Below are 13,531 nucleotides of genomic sequence, written 5' to 3'. Positions count from 1 at the left end.
ATTTAATGAGGAGCAAAACATGTTTTTACGTAAAATCCGAGGTCGAGTGATGGCATAGTTCACTGTCCGTTTGTGCCACCTCTGTAATGTGAATGGCTGGCATTTCGAAAAGATTGGGATGTTATTGTAAAGACTGCTTGAAGAGGACGCGTTTAATTATGCATGCTGATGCTCTACGAGCGGCACAGCTCACAGCGCCGTCTGTTACCGGCTTTTCGAACTACTTCGAAACTTCTGTACAACTTTCGGAAAAATTTTTACAGCTTTCACAATAGACACACCTTTTGTTGTGCTTGTCTAAAACGTTATCAGTTTTCGAAATTTTAATTTCTGAAATTAGGGACTCCTTCGCTGCACGCGCTGTAACTAGCGAGTGATTCGGGTGAAAGGTTCATCAGTCAAAGTTATCATCAACGCAAAGGTCGCACACACACACACACACACACACACACACACACACACACACACACACACACTAAATTCCTATTGTAGTGGTGTGACTTGCCGTCCTCCGATTTTTGAACTGATCTAGACAGCCTCTTATAGAGGGCTCAAAGATAAGTGTGGACCCGGAATGACAGTGCAGATCGCCGTTTTGACATTAACTAATCATCGCCAGACGGGAAACGCGATACTCGACAGAAAAATCGTTGGACCCCACAGAAACTGAATTCTGGAATTTTAGCTTTAGCTACTTGTTCTTCTTTGTCGCTTTTTACTTTGTCCGTTAACTTTTTTAGAATTGGAAAGCCAAACTGGAGTTAACGAACGAAACTGTCACACCCTTATTGGAATGAAGTCCAAAACCTAGGAACTAACGGCGGCTAACGTTCCGCGCCAAACTGTCCGTTAGTAGATGAGTAATATTGCACAATAACAATCCTTTAGACGCTGTAGCTCTTCTCATTTTTCGTCCTTCCATGTTTTCACCTTATTCAAGCCGCTACCTGATTGTTTTTACCTAACGAAACGTTTCTCTATGCTACCTTCAGTTGGTTTTATTCATTTATGATGATAATGATGATTTTGGTTTGTGGGGCGCCCAACATCGTGGTCATCAGCGCCCGTACAAGTTCCAGGTCTTTCCATTTCCAGTCCCGGTACATCCCGAATAATGAGATGATGAGGACAACACAAACACTCAGACCCGGGTTGGACAAAATCCCAAGCCCGGTGCGAAATCGAACCCGGGATCCCGTGATTCAGAGGCAGCAACGCTAGCCACTAGGCCAAGATCTGCGGACGGTTCTTTTCATTATTCTTATTAGAAATTATTACTACATGATAATATCCTGTGCAGATAGTGTGAATTTACGCTTAAAGCTACTTACTTGTACAAGGGAGGGATAATTAAGCGCTAAACTTTACATAAGTGTACTTATATAACTACAGACACATGTCACAGAGTAGAAGCATTAATTCATGTATGCTATGCTGAAAATTAGGCTTAGAACACTAATTTGTAGATAAGATGATGATACAGTTTTTCACAAACCTCGGGGACCAGGTTCTATACGGGCCCCGCAACGAATGTGTGACGTCACACTTGTGTTACCCGCCACACATGGTGACTGAAAGTCCTTTAACATTAGAAGAGTCAGTATTTCACGGAATAATGTAGGTTCAGAAGCAAAAATTTGACACACATGCTTCAAATGAGATGGTGTTTTACTGAAACCAAAAAAAGAGCACAAAACGACCAACATTTCGCGCTTCATGTAGTACAAGAGGGATAATTAGCATAACAACTGATTTTTAGCAAAGACGATGCTCTTTATAACAAATGCGAATAACTGTAGTAGAGGTACGGTGTGGTGGACAACACTGCACACCTTATCAGTAGAAACGGTGATAAATTACTGCCGGATGTTGTGTTTTAGCATTCCTAATGAGATCGAAAGACCGTGGTAGACTTGCGACTTCAGGTAACTCCACAACTAATTATCACACGAACTGAGGTCTGGAGACCTGATTCCCTCTCTCACTACAGCTCGTCGTATATAATTTCTCACTTATCCTCATTGACATGTTGTTATTCAGCACGATCTCTCGGCTGGTTTTTGCACTCATTTTTTGTTTTAATAAAACGCCATGTCATTTCAGGCGTGTGACTCAAGGCTTTGCGTCTCTGTCTGCTTTCTTCAATGAATTAATACACTTTCAAATGTTAACATCTGGGGCATCCTGTACATCGTTAACACATGGCTACGTCCGAGGCAAGGTGGGAAATTCGTATGTCAATGGATAGGTTCTTAAATTTGTCACGTGTTCTCGAAAGTGTGAGTATAATTAAACGAACAGCTACGATGTATTTATCTGCATCTTCATCTGTTGTTGTTGTTGTGGTCTTCAGTCTTGAGACTGGTTTGATGCAGCTCTCCATGCTACTCTATCCTGTGCAAGCTGCTTCATCTCCCAGTACTTACCGCAACCTACATCCTTCTCAATCTGCATAGTGTATTCATCTCTTGATCTCCCTCTACTATTTTTAGCCTCCACGCTGCCCTCCAATACTAAATTGGTGTTCCCTTGATGCCTCAGAACATGTTCTACCAACCGATCTCTTCTTCTAGTCAAGTTGTGCCACAATTTCCTCTTCTCCCCAATTCTATTCACTACCTCCTCATTAGTTATGTGATCGACCATTCTAATCTTCAGCATTCTTCTGTAGCACCACATTTCGAAATCTTCTATTCTCTTCTTGTCCAAACTATTTATCGTCCATGTTTCACTTCCATACATGTCTACACTCCATACAAATACTTTCAGAAACGACTTCCTGACATATGTATACTCGATGTTAACAAATTTCTCTTCTTCAGAAACGTTTTCTTTGCCATTGTCAGTCTACATTTTATATCCTCTCTACTTCGACCTACTCCGAAGTTTTCTTTTGTTTCCTTTACTGCTTGCTCAATATACAGATTGAATAACATTGGGGAGGGGCTACAACCCTGTCTCATTCCCTTCCCAATCGCTGCTTCCCTTTCGTGCCCCTCGACTCTTATAACTGCCATCTGGTTTCTGTACAAATTGTAAATATCCTTTCGCTCCCTGTATTTTACCCCTGCCGCCTTCATAATTTGAAAGAGAGTATTCCAGTCAACATTGTCAAAAGCTTTCTTTAATCTAGCTTCTAAGATAAGTCGTAGGGTCAGTATTGCCTCACGTGTTCCAATACTTCTACGAAATTTAAACTGATCTTCCCAGAGGTGGGCTTCTACCACTTTTTCCATGACGTCTGTACAGAATTCGCGTTAGTATTTTGCAGCCGTGACTTATTAAACTGATAGTTCGGTGATTTTCACATCTGTCAACACCTGCTTTCTTTGGGATTGAAATTATTATATTCTTCTTAAAGTCTGAGGGTATTTCGCCTGTCTCATACATTTTGCTCGCCAGATGGTAGAGTTTTGCCAGGACTGGCTCCCCAAGGCTTCATCAACATCTCCGCAAATCACAATACGGTGCGTGGCGGAGGGTACCCAGTACCAGTACTAGTTATTTCCTTCCCTCTTCCTCTTGCAAATAGAGCGACGGAGAAACCACTGTCTCCGTATGAGCCCTAATTTCTCATGTCTTATCTTCGTGGTCCTTACGCACAATTTGCGTTGGCGTCCCTAGAATCGTTTGGCATTCAGCTTCAAATGCCGGTTCTCTAAATGTTCTCAATAGTGTTCCTCGAAAAGAATGTCGCCTTCCCGTTGGAGCTCACGAAGCATCTCCGTAACACTTTGGTGTTGTTCGAACCAACCAGGAACCAATCAAGCAGCTCGCCTCTGAATTGCTTCGATGTCTTTCTTCAATCCGACCTGATACGGGACCCAACCAGTCGAGCAGTACTCAATAATATGTCAAACCAGCGTCCTATATGCGGTCTCCTTTAGAGGTGAACCGCTCTTTCCTAGAATTTATCCAATAAACCGGAGACTACCAGTCACCTTCCCTACCACAGTTCTCACGTGCTCGTCCCATTTCATATCGCTTTGCAACGTTATGTCCAGATATTTAAACGACTTGACTAAGTCAAGCAGGACACTACTAATATTGTATCCGAAAATTACAGGTTTGTTCTTCCTATTCATCCGCATTAACTGACATTTTTCCACATTTGGAACTAGCTGCTATTCATCACACGAACTAGAAATTGTTTCTACGTCGTCTTGTATCTTCCTGCAGTCAGTCAACTTCAACACCTTCCGTACACCACAGCATCATCAGACTGCCCTGGTACATTCCAGACGGTACCCTTGAACTCCTATGAACATCCGCCGTTGAAGACAGCATACTGGGTTCTATTACTTCAGAAGTCTTCGAACCAATCACTTATCTGTGAACTTATTCCATATGCTCGTACCTTCGTTAACAGCCAGCAATGGGGAACCGTGTCAAACGCTTTCCGAAAATCTAGAAATATGGAATCTGCCTGTTGCCCTTCATCCATAGTTCGCAGTATACCGTAAGAGAAAAGGGCAGGCTGAGTTTCGCACGAGCAATGCTTTCTAAAACAAGCTGATTCGTGGTCATAAGCGTCTTAGTTTCAAGAAGATTGATTATATCCGAACTGAAATATGTTCAAGGACTCTGGAAGAAATCCGGAGTTATGGATATTGGTCTGTAATTTTGCAGTTCTGTTCTTTTACTCTCCTTACACATGGTGTAAATTTCAAGTTGACAAACCAAAATAACTCGAAAAATAAGCTTCACACGAAAAAATGTGTAGAATCCAAAGTTGATTATTTTCGAGGGGGCATCTGCTGATGCTAAAATTAGTCCGCCACCCCAGCCCCCTGGGGGTGAGTGGGAGGCAACTTTAAAATTTTAAATGGGAACGCCCATTTTTATTGCAGAATCTGATTATACATAAAAACTACGTACATTTTGTCTTAAACATTTGTTTTGATTCTTGGTACTTGGTGCTGTAATTCAATGAAATCCATGTTCTCATTTTTGTGTGGAAAATGGTTACGGATACATAAAAAATACTAATTTACTTCGTAAATTTTGATTCGCTAAAACTAAAACTCTCCCTCTCTCCCCATAGGGTGGGGTTGAGAGAGAGAGGAATTAGAGTTTTGCAAATGTTGACCCAAATATTAATTTTTTCCGCAGATTAGGATAAGTTTTGTTTGTTTCGTGGTCATGAGGCCACACAACTTTTAATTATCAGACAAATCATCTGACTAGGTAACTAACTAACCAAACATCCCACTTATTAATTTAAGTATTTTTTTATCCGTAACCATTTTCCACGCAGAAATGGGAACATGGATTTTCTTGAATTATAGCGCCAACTACCAAGAATCAAAACAAATGTTTAAGACAAAATGTACGTAGTTTTTTTATGTAGAATCTGACTCTGCAATAAAAAATGGGGGTTTCCATTTGAAATTTTAAAGTTGCCTCCTGCCCCACCCCAGGTGGCTGGGGTGGCGGGCTAATTTTAGCACCAGCAGATGTGTCCCTCGAAAATAATCAACTTTGGTTTCTACACATTTTTTTGTGTGAAGCTTATTTTTCGAGTTATTCTGGTCTGTCAACTTAAAATTTACACTCTGTCTATTGGAGTCACCTGCGGTTTCTTTCCAGTCGCTTGGGACTGTGTTCTGGTAGAAATATTCACGATAAATGCAAGTTAGGTAAGGGGCCAATGCCGTACTCTTTGTAAATCCTATTTGGGATTCCACCCGGACCTGGTGATTTATTTGCTTTCAGATCTTTCAGTTGGCTCTCTGTGTCAGCGATGCTTATTGCTATGTCGTCGATACGGGACATAGAATGAATTGGTGTGAAAAAGTAACTTAATGCCCGCTAAAGACGGTCGGTGGAACTTACAAGACCTGCAGAGTCACGTCCTGTGACGTATGCCACAGGGCCCGTATATCTCGTGGGCCCCACACAAACATCACATAGCGCTAACATTTATCGCGACGGTCTTATGTTTGCAGAGTGAGAATTATTTAAACCGAAAAATTCCGGGAGGTTGCACGGGACACCAATACAAACACTTTTCTCTAGTGTCATAGTTACCTGCGAGCATTTTTTAATCTGATAGAGGGCGGATCGCTCTCGTGACTCGTGCAATTGTGCATAATATGGGGGCGAATGAGATGAATGTAGGAAACGTCCTTCTTAGCAATTGTTAATCCTTTTCACTTAACAGCGTGTAGACAACCTGGAACCAGAGGAATATCCACTCAGAGTATTGTTTTTTCAGTGGTACCTGGAACAGTGTCGAAGGGTCGTACATTACCGCACTCTGTGCTGCTTACACATGAATCAACGTTCGAGCTTCATGGGGTCTTCAACATCCACAGTCCGCATGTTTTGAATGGGGTTCATCCATACGCCACATTCACTCGCGCTTATCAGTGCTGGTTCTGCATCAAAGTTTGGGCAGCTGTCTTTGGTAACTGTTTAATTTGGCCGTATCTCCTATGACATGACAGACATTACAGTTTCCTTGCAATACCATCGCCAGCGTTCCTGGATATCACGCCACCAGCTACACGACTGTGCGTGTGGCTCCAAAATGTCGGGGCGCCGGCACATTTCAGTCGTACTGTACGTCGACTCTTGAATCGACAGTCTCCAGAAAAGTAGACTGACTGTGGAGGTCATAAATCACGGCCTACTCGATTCCCTATTCGACCCCTCCGGACTCTTTTGTGTGACGAGACATATGCAATATTGTTTACAAAACCGCTGCTGAATCAGAAGAGGGTCTGATTGTCCGGATAGTAACAGCAACAGTGTGAACTAAGGTCACTCCTGCAGCCTTTGACCGTGTTAGTAAGATCATGACCTACTGCCGTAACCTCTGTTTATATTTTTAAACCTCTGTTGTGTACATAGTTCCGCGTAGTCAGCGCGTCTACAACTTTCCCAATAGAGCGCGCCCCGCTAAGCACAACAGCGCAGGCGCAGCGCCCGTCCGTCTCCGCACTACGAGATGCCGCTGTCTCAGAGACAGACCAAATTCTGCTTCCGCCTATCCGCGTATTAATATGTAACGCAGCCAATGAGATTGCTGCTAACGTAGAACCTTTTCTCCTCGCGGATCACACTCGCGCAGTGATACCTGGACGCGCGAGGTATTATAACGAGTGTACAGACCTCCGATCAGTCACTCTGCATTAGTCTGCATTTGCCTGTACCAGTATATAGTCAAGTTTCAGTCTGCACCTAATACGATTATCATATTCCTGTACATAGCCATGAAGATAAATGAATAGACACTTTGTCAAGTATCAGAGATATGTGAGAATAAGATTAACGTACCTAGACCAAAGGAACTTCAGATTGTCAATTGTAAATAGCATCCAGAATCAAGTTATGTAAGGTTTATGATTGTTATTATTTTAATAAATGTGTGTGAAAATTAATCAACTTCTGTTTCAAGTTGGTCACCGACAACCTGCTACTCTAAGCGTGCAAGTGGCATTTCTATCGTCTGACCTAACGGCAGAAGATAAACACGCCACGATAAGACCACGAGACATATTGCTGACACTCGCCTACTTCGTTAGAGCGACAAGTCAAATAATCGGATGGTGTGTGAATCGAGGGTCTTACAGTACGCACACCACAACCTCTAATGTAATTAAACTGTATTCTCTTAATGTTGAAGTCTCGTGGTAATGAAGAATTAAAAGTTTTTGTGTTACCTTTTGTTGTCACAGGGAAACCCACGAGTAAAAATGTTTTCGTTGTCCCGTGCAAGCCCCCAGAGTTTGTCCACGTAAATAATGTACACGCTGCATACAATGTGTGGTATGTAGCAAATTAACGACATCAAGAACGGCGTACAGTGAGGTCTGTGAACAAACATGTAAAACCGTATTTACAAATTAGTATTCTAAGCCTAATTTACAGTTTAGCACATCCCTACAAAATTTAATGACTTCATTCTCCTGGCCTGTGTTTTTAGCTGTGTGTGAAAACTAACATTAAATTTATCGATTAGTTATCGCTCCCTTGTACATATAATCAGCCTGAAGCCTAGATGTTGTCATATCACAATACTTTCCAGAAAAATAATGACTCAGACTCACTAAACATAGTGTTGAAACATGTTTGACTAAGTAAAACTGATCAGACGGTGTCTTACGTAAGGCGGAGTCTGACTAGAGTGTGATATTGGATGCCGCCTCTGATATCTCGGTTGTCCTGACAGACTGACTTGAAGCGTAGCCTAATGTTGACGTTCGCGCCATATTTCAAGCTCTTCACCGTATTTAACATACTTCTCGTCGAAAAAATTATACTTTAAGGTAAATGCAGAAAAATCTATATTACGAAGGGACTTCGAATCAAAGCACAAAACAAAATCACGTTGTTAAAGCAGGCCAAGTAACTGTCATTGCCGGCCGATGTGGGCGTGCGGTTAAAGGAGCTTCAGTCTGGAACCGCGTGACCGCTACGGTCGCAGGTTCGAATCCTGCCTCGGGCATGGATGTGCGTGATGTCCTTAGGTTAGTTAGGTTTAATTAGTTCTAACGACTAGGCGACTGATGACCTTAAAAGTTAAGTCGCATAGTGCTCAGAGCCATTTGAACTGTCATTGAACTGTGCACTGCACTTCAAAGTGGCAGAGATACATGACGATATTTTTTTAACACAGTCGTCAAGTCTCTGTAAACCATGCTCGGAACGTCCTATGAATCGTTCATTTACTCGACGATAGAAATCCACTCCCTGGCGTTGGGAATTATCTGAGAACCGCTCCCTGAACGTCCTCGTGAGCGGAAAATGAGCGACTGATGTGAATCAAATCCTCGATTGTCTCGACATTGCCGTCGGTGGATGATATCGATAATCGTCCTTCAAGATCGGCACCATCACCTTGGTCGAACGCCGGCCGCGGTGGCCGTGCGGTTCTAGGCGCTGCAGTCCGGAACCGCGAGACTGCTACGGTCGCAGGTTCGAATCCTGCCTGGGGCATGGATGTGTGTGATGTCCTTAGGTTAGTTAGGTTTAAGTAGTTCTAAGTTCTAGGGGACTGATGACCTCAGATGTTAAGTCCCATAGTGCTCAGAGCCATTTGAGCCACTTGAACCTTGGTCGAGCGGTTGGCACCATTTGCCTACGGCTGGACGCGACATTGCATTTGGTCCATATACCAGCACATTCCACGGTGAATCTGCCCGCAGTTTAGACGTTTTGTCTACAATAATCGCGATGTCCCGCGATCTTCAACTTTGGAGCACGTTTCCAGATGCCGCGGCACATCCACTTCGCACTGTGATATACCTGTTGCCCATATATCAGCTGAACTGTGTCTACAGGCAACAATGGAATATGCACTCACTATTCTAACAATGCCCCACTCTTCTTGCTCACTTGTCTTAGCGTGGGGTGGTATGTCTAACTTACTGTCTGCAGTCATACGTAGATGATGGACATGTCTCCGATGAGTATTTAGATACACTGAATCGCCAAAGAAACTGGTATAGGCATGCGTATTCAAATACACAGATATGTAAACAGGCAGAATATGGCGCTGCGGTCGGCAACGCCTGTGTAAGACATACATAAGGAATCCGGTAAAACATCAAATGTCCGACATAGCTGCGGCTGGAAAAGGATCCTGCAAGAATGGGACCAACGATGACTGAAGAGAACCGTTCGACGTGACAGAAGTGCAGCACTTCCGTAAATTGCTGCATATTACAATGCTGGGCCATTGACAAGTGTCAGTGTGCGAAGGCCCACTCGTGTACCTTTGATGACTGCAGGATAGAAAGCTTTACTCCTCGCCTGGGCCCGTCAACATCGACATTGAACTTGTAATAACTGGTCGGACGAGTCTCGTTTCAAATTGTTTCGAGAGGATGGATGTGTACGGGTATGGAGACAACCTCATGAATCCATGGACCATGCATGTCAGCAGGGACTGTTGAAGCTGGTGGAGCGTCTGTAATGGTGTGGGGCTTGTAAAGCTGGAGTGATATGCGACCCCTGCAACCATTCATGTCCATTGTGCATTCCGACGGAATCGGACAATTCCAGCAGGACATTGCGACACCCGTCACGTCCAGAATTGGTACAGAATGGGACCAGGAACAATTTTCTGAGCTTAAACACTTCCGCTGCTCAACAAAAGCTCCAGACATGAACATTATTGAGCATATCTGTGATGCCTTGCAACGTGTTGTTCAGAAAAAGATCTCCACCCTCTCGTAGTTTTACGGATTTATGGACAGCCCTGCAGGATTCATGGTGTCATTTTCCTCCATCACTACATCAGACATTAGTCGAGTCCATGCCACGTCGTGTTGCGACACTTCTACGTGCTCGGGGGGGGGGGGGGGGGGGCGCACACATTAGGTAGGTGTACTAGTTTTTTGGCTCTTCATTGTATAATACTCATGTATTGTACATAAATTACTAAAAATTCAAGGGGACTCGATTACGTAAAATATTACCCGAAACTCTCCAGTTTTTTTAAATATTATAGAAACTTCTGTGTCATAGGAGATAGTTTAGGGTTTTTTTAAATACAAATTCTTAGATATAAGACGACCATTTCAATTTTTTTACATTTTTTTATACTTGTCATTTTCTTCCAGTGTCTACCTTGTTAACTAAGCTACACTTTTAAGAGACCCAGTGTGCAAGATAAAAGTGCAGCGTCCTCATGAAAATATAGTCTGAGTGGATGTGTAAATATTGTTACACGCAGTCTCTTGTCGACTCATCTCAAGGAAGACAGAATCCTTTATTCCGTACATGTATTATAACAGCTTTGTGACCGAGTGATGTTCTAGTACTTTCCTTGTACGATCATATTTACAGCGACTGTTATCGCTCTTTGCTCCGCACGCGCATAATAAAACTATTGTACACTGCGCATCCCCCGTCGTGTTTAATACTCGCGTCCGGCTGTCCTGATTTAGGTTCTCCGTGATTCCCCGAAATTGCTTCAGGCGAATGTCGGGATGGTTGCTTTGAAAGGGCACGGCCGACTTTCTTCCCCATGCTTCCCTAATCCGATGGGACCGGTGACGTCATTGTTTGGTCCTTTCCCCCAAATCAACCAACAACCAATCACGTTTAATCACCACACGTCTCCGATACATGCTTTGCTTACGAGGATTACCGTAAAGCTTTTAGATTAAGCACATGTAGTAATGTTCTCGACCAAGTGTATTTCGTTTTTTATGAGTTTTATTGTATACCTGGCGCCGTGGTCATAATTTTACGTTCGTTGATATACACGATGATTTTTCGATGTTGACCATGACACCTGTACTTTTGTTTTAAACGTTACACTAACGTATTTTATGCACATATACTAAGATGGTATCTGTTCTTTCGGACATGTCCGAAAGATCAGATACCATCTTAGTATATATGTATATAGTTAAGGCTCACCGGCCACTTGACCATATTCTTCTTCTGTGCGAATGCACAAACAGTGCCGGAACTCTTACGGGAATCGGCAAAGCGCCGCGAGTAATGAGTATAATGGGCGGGGGCACTACGAATGTAGTGCGGGACAATACGTTGAGAATGTGGGTTTCGCGGGAGGCGTGCCAGAGATAAATCCCTGCGGTCGCGCTGTCCTCTGCTCCCTCGGTGGCTCAGGTGAATAGAGCGTTGGCCATGTAAGCAGGAGATCCCGGGTTCGAGTCCCAGCCGCGGTACACATTTTGATCTGTCCCCGTTGACGTATGTCGCCTGTAAGCAGCTATGGGTGTTCATTTCATTGTAATTTCATTCTAACGTATTTTAATGTGTTTTACACTGACTGAACGAACAATACCTGCATATCGATCGTCTTTTTCTCTTTTTACATACGGGCTCCACGTATGAGTATGTTTTAACGTCATTTGATGGTAATATCATACGAAATTCGCCTTTTTTACGTTTCTAAAGTGAATTATGGGAAACAGATATTAGTTCCACTAACCTGCTTCGTGCGATTTGATTAAAATTTTGTACAGTGACGCATATAGCAGAGGCGTCTGGGTTGATGCCGTTGTAAATTTTACTATTATCTTTCTAGCAGGCAGCTTGAAACTGCGGAATTGGGTGCCGTCAGCTAATAACTAGATCATGAAATAAATTAATTAGCCGGCCCAAGTGGCCGAGCGGTTCTAGGCGCTACATTCCGGAACCGCGCGACCGCTACGGTCGCAGGTTCGAATCCTGCCTCGGGCATGGATGTGTGTGATGTCCTTAGGTTAGTTAGGTTTAAGTAGTTCTAAGTTCTAGGCGACTGATGACCCCAGCAGTTAAGTCCCTTAGTGCTAAGAGCCATTCGAACCATTTTTTTTAAATTAATTAGTTCGTATTAAAATAGCCAACGCAGGAAAATTTCACAAAAGCATTTGACACTGGCTATGGACCGATGTATTGGACATACCATGCCCGTTCAGGAGGCCGCTGGCGGAGCACGCATTCTCGCCCTCGCTCGCCGACTGGAAAGTGAGCGCTCACGGTATGTCGTCATGATATAGAGCACGGAAAGTGCAAACTGTATGCTGCCTTCAGGAGAATGACCATGTGTTAGTTTCACCGTAGCCTTACACACCCTCGTATATTCTTATGGGACACTGCTTTATGTGCTGAGTATCTCATTTTAAATCGATGAAAAGCAGCTTGATGGCCTTCTTACGAACTTCAAACCGTAGGTCACGCGCACCAGTATACATTTTCAAGACGTCAGGGTAGTGTGCCCAGCTACAGTTTGAACCTACGGCCTAAAGGGTGACGTGAAACTGCGGGATAAGTTTCATAATGAGGCATTTCTTGAAGACCTGTATCAAAAGTTTTCCTCAACAAAATTTTTGACGACTTTACGTTTACAGTTAAGAATATCTCGCTGTTTCGACCTACACACTTGCGCGAGCAATTATTTCCTACAATGAGGCGAACGAAATCCACCCACAGAAAGTGGTATCAGATAGTAATGCTTTACTGAAAATGAAAATAATCAGTATTCATTCACATCCACCGTTTTTATCTTCAGCGTGCGAATAGCAGAGTCAAGAAATTCGAGTTGTCAGTTAAAACGGCACTGATCAGAGGATTGCATAGATTGTAAGAAATATCATGTTTCGTGCTTTCCTGCTTTATGTTTCTCGCTTTATCAATTAAAAAAAGGGTACGTTTCATGTTATTTTAATTTGTAATGAATGCAACAGACTTCGAAAATAAATTTGCCACGAAAGGCATTAATTAGTCGGGACGTCCAGTAGGGCCGTATCCGCCCGACGAACAGGTTGTCCGCATCGCCGCATCGCCGCACCACCACCACCACCACCACCACCACCACCACCACCACCACCACCACCAAAACACCAACATCACCGACTGCTGAAGCTCATCCAGTGCAGTCGAGTAACATCCGACACACGGCTGTCAGTCAGTCGGTCAGGATGCTGCTGAATTGTTTGACTGAGCAAGGCACAGTGTTTTATATTTGCCAGGAAATACATACATTACGAGGCAAAGAAACAGTCAGACGTGTATTAAACAAACGAAGCAGACTAGGAGGATTTCATCATTTATACGAATAACTGAA

This window comes from Schistocerca cancellata, chromosome 7, assembly GCF_023864275.1.
Source record: "Schistocerca cancellata isolate TAMUIC-IGC-003103 chromosome 7, iqSchCanc2.1, whole genome shotgun sequence".
NCBI lineage: Eukaryota > Metazoa > Arthropoda > Insecta > Orthoptera > Acrididae > Schistocerca > Schistocerca cancellata.
Note: the sequence above shows the minus strand (reverse complement) of the source record.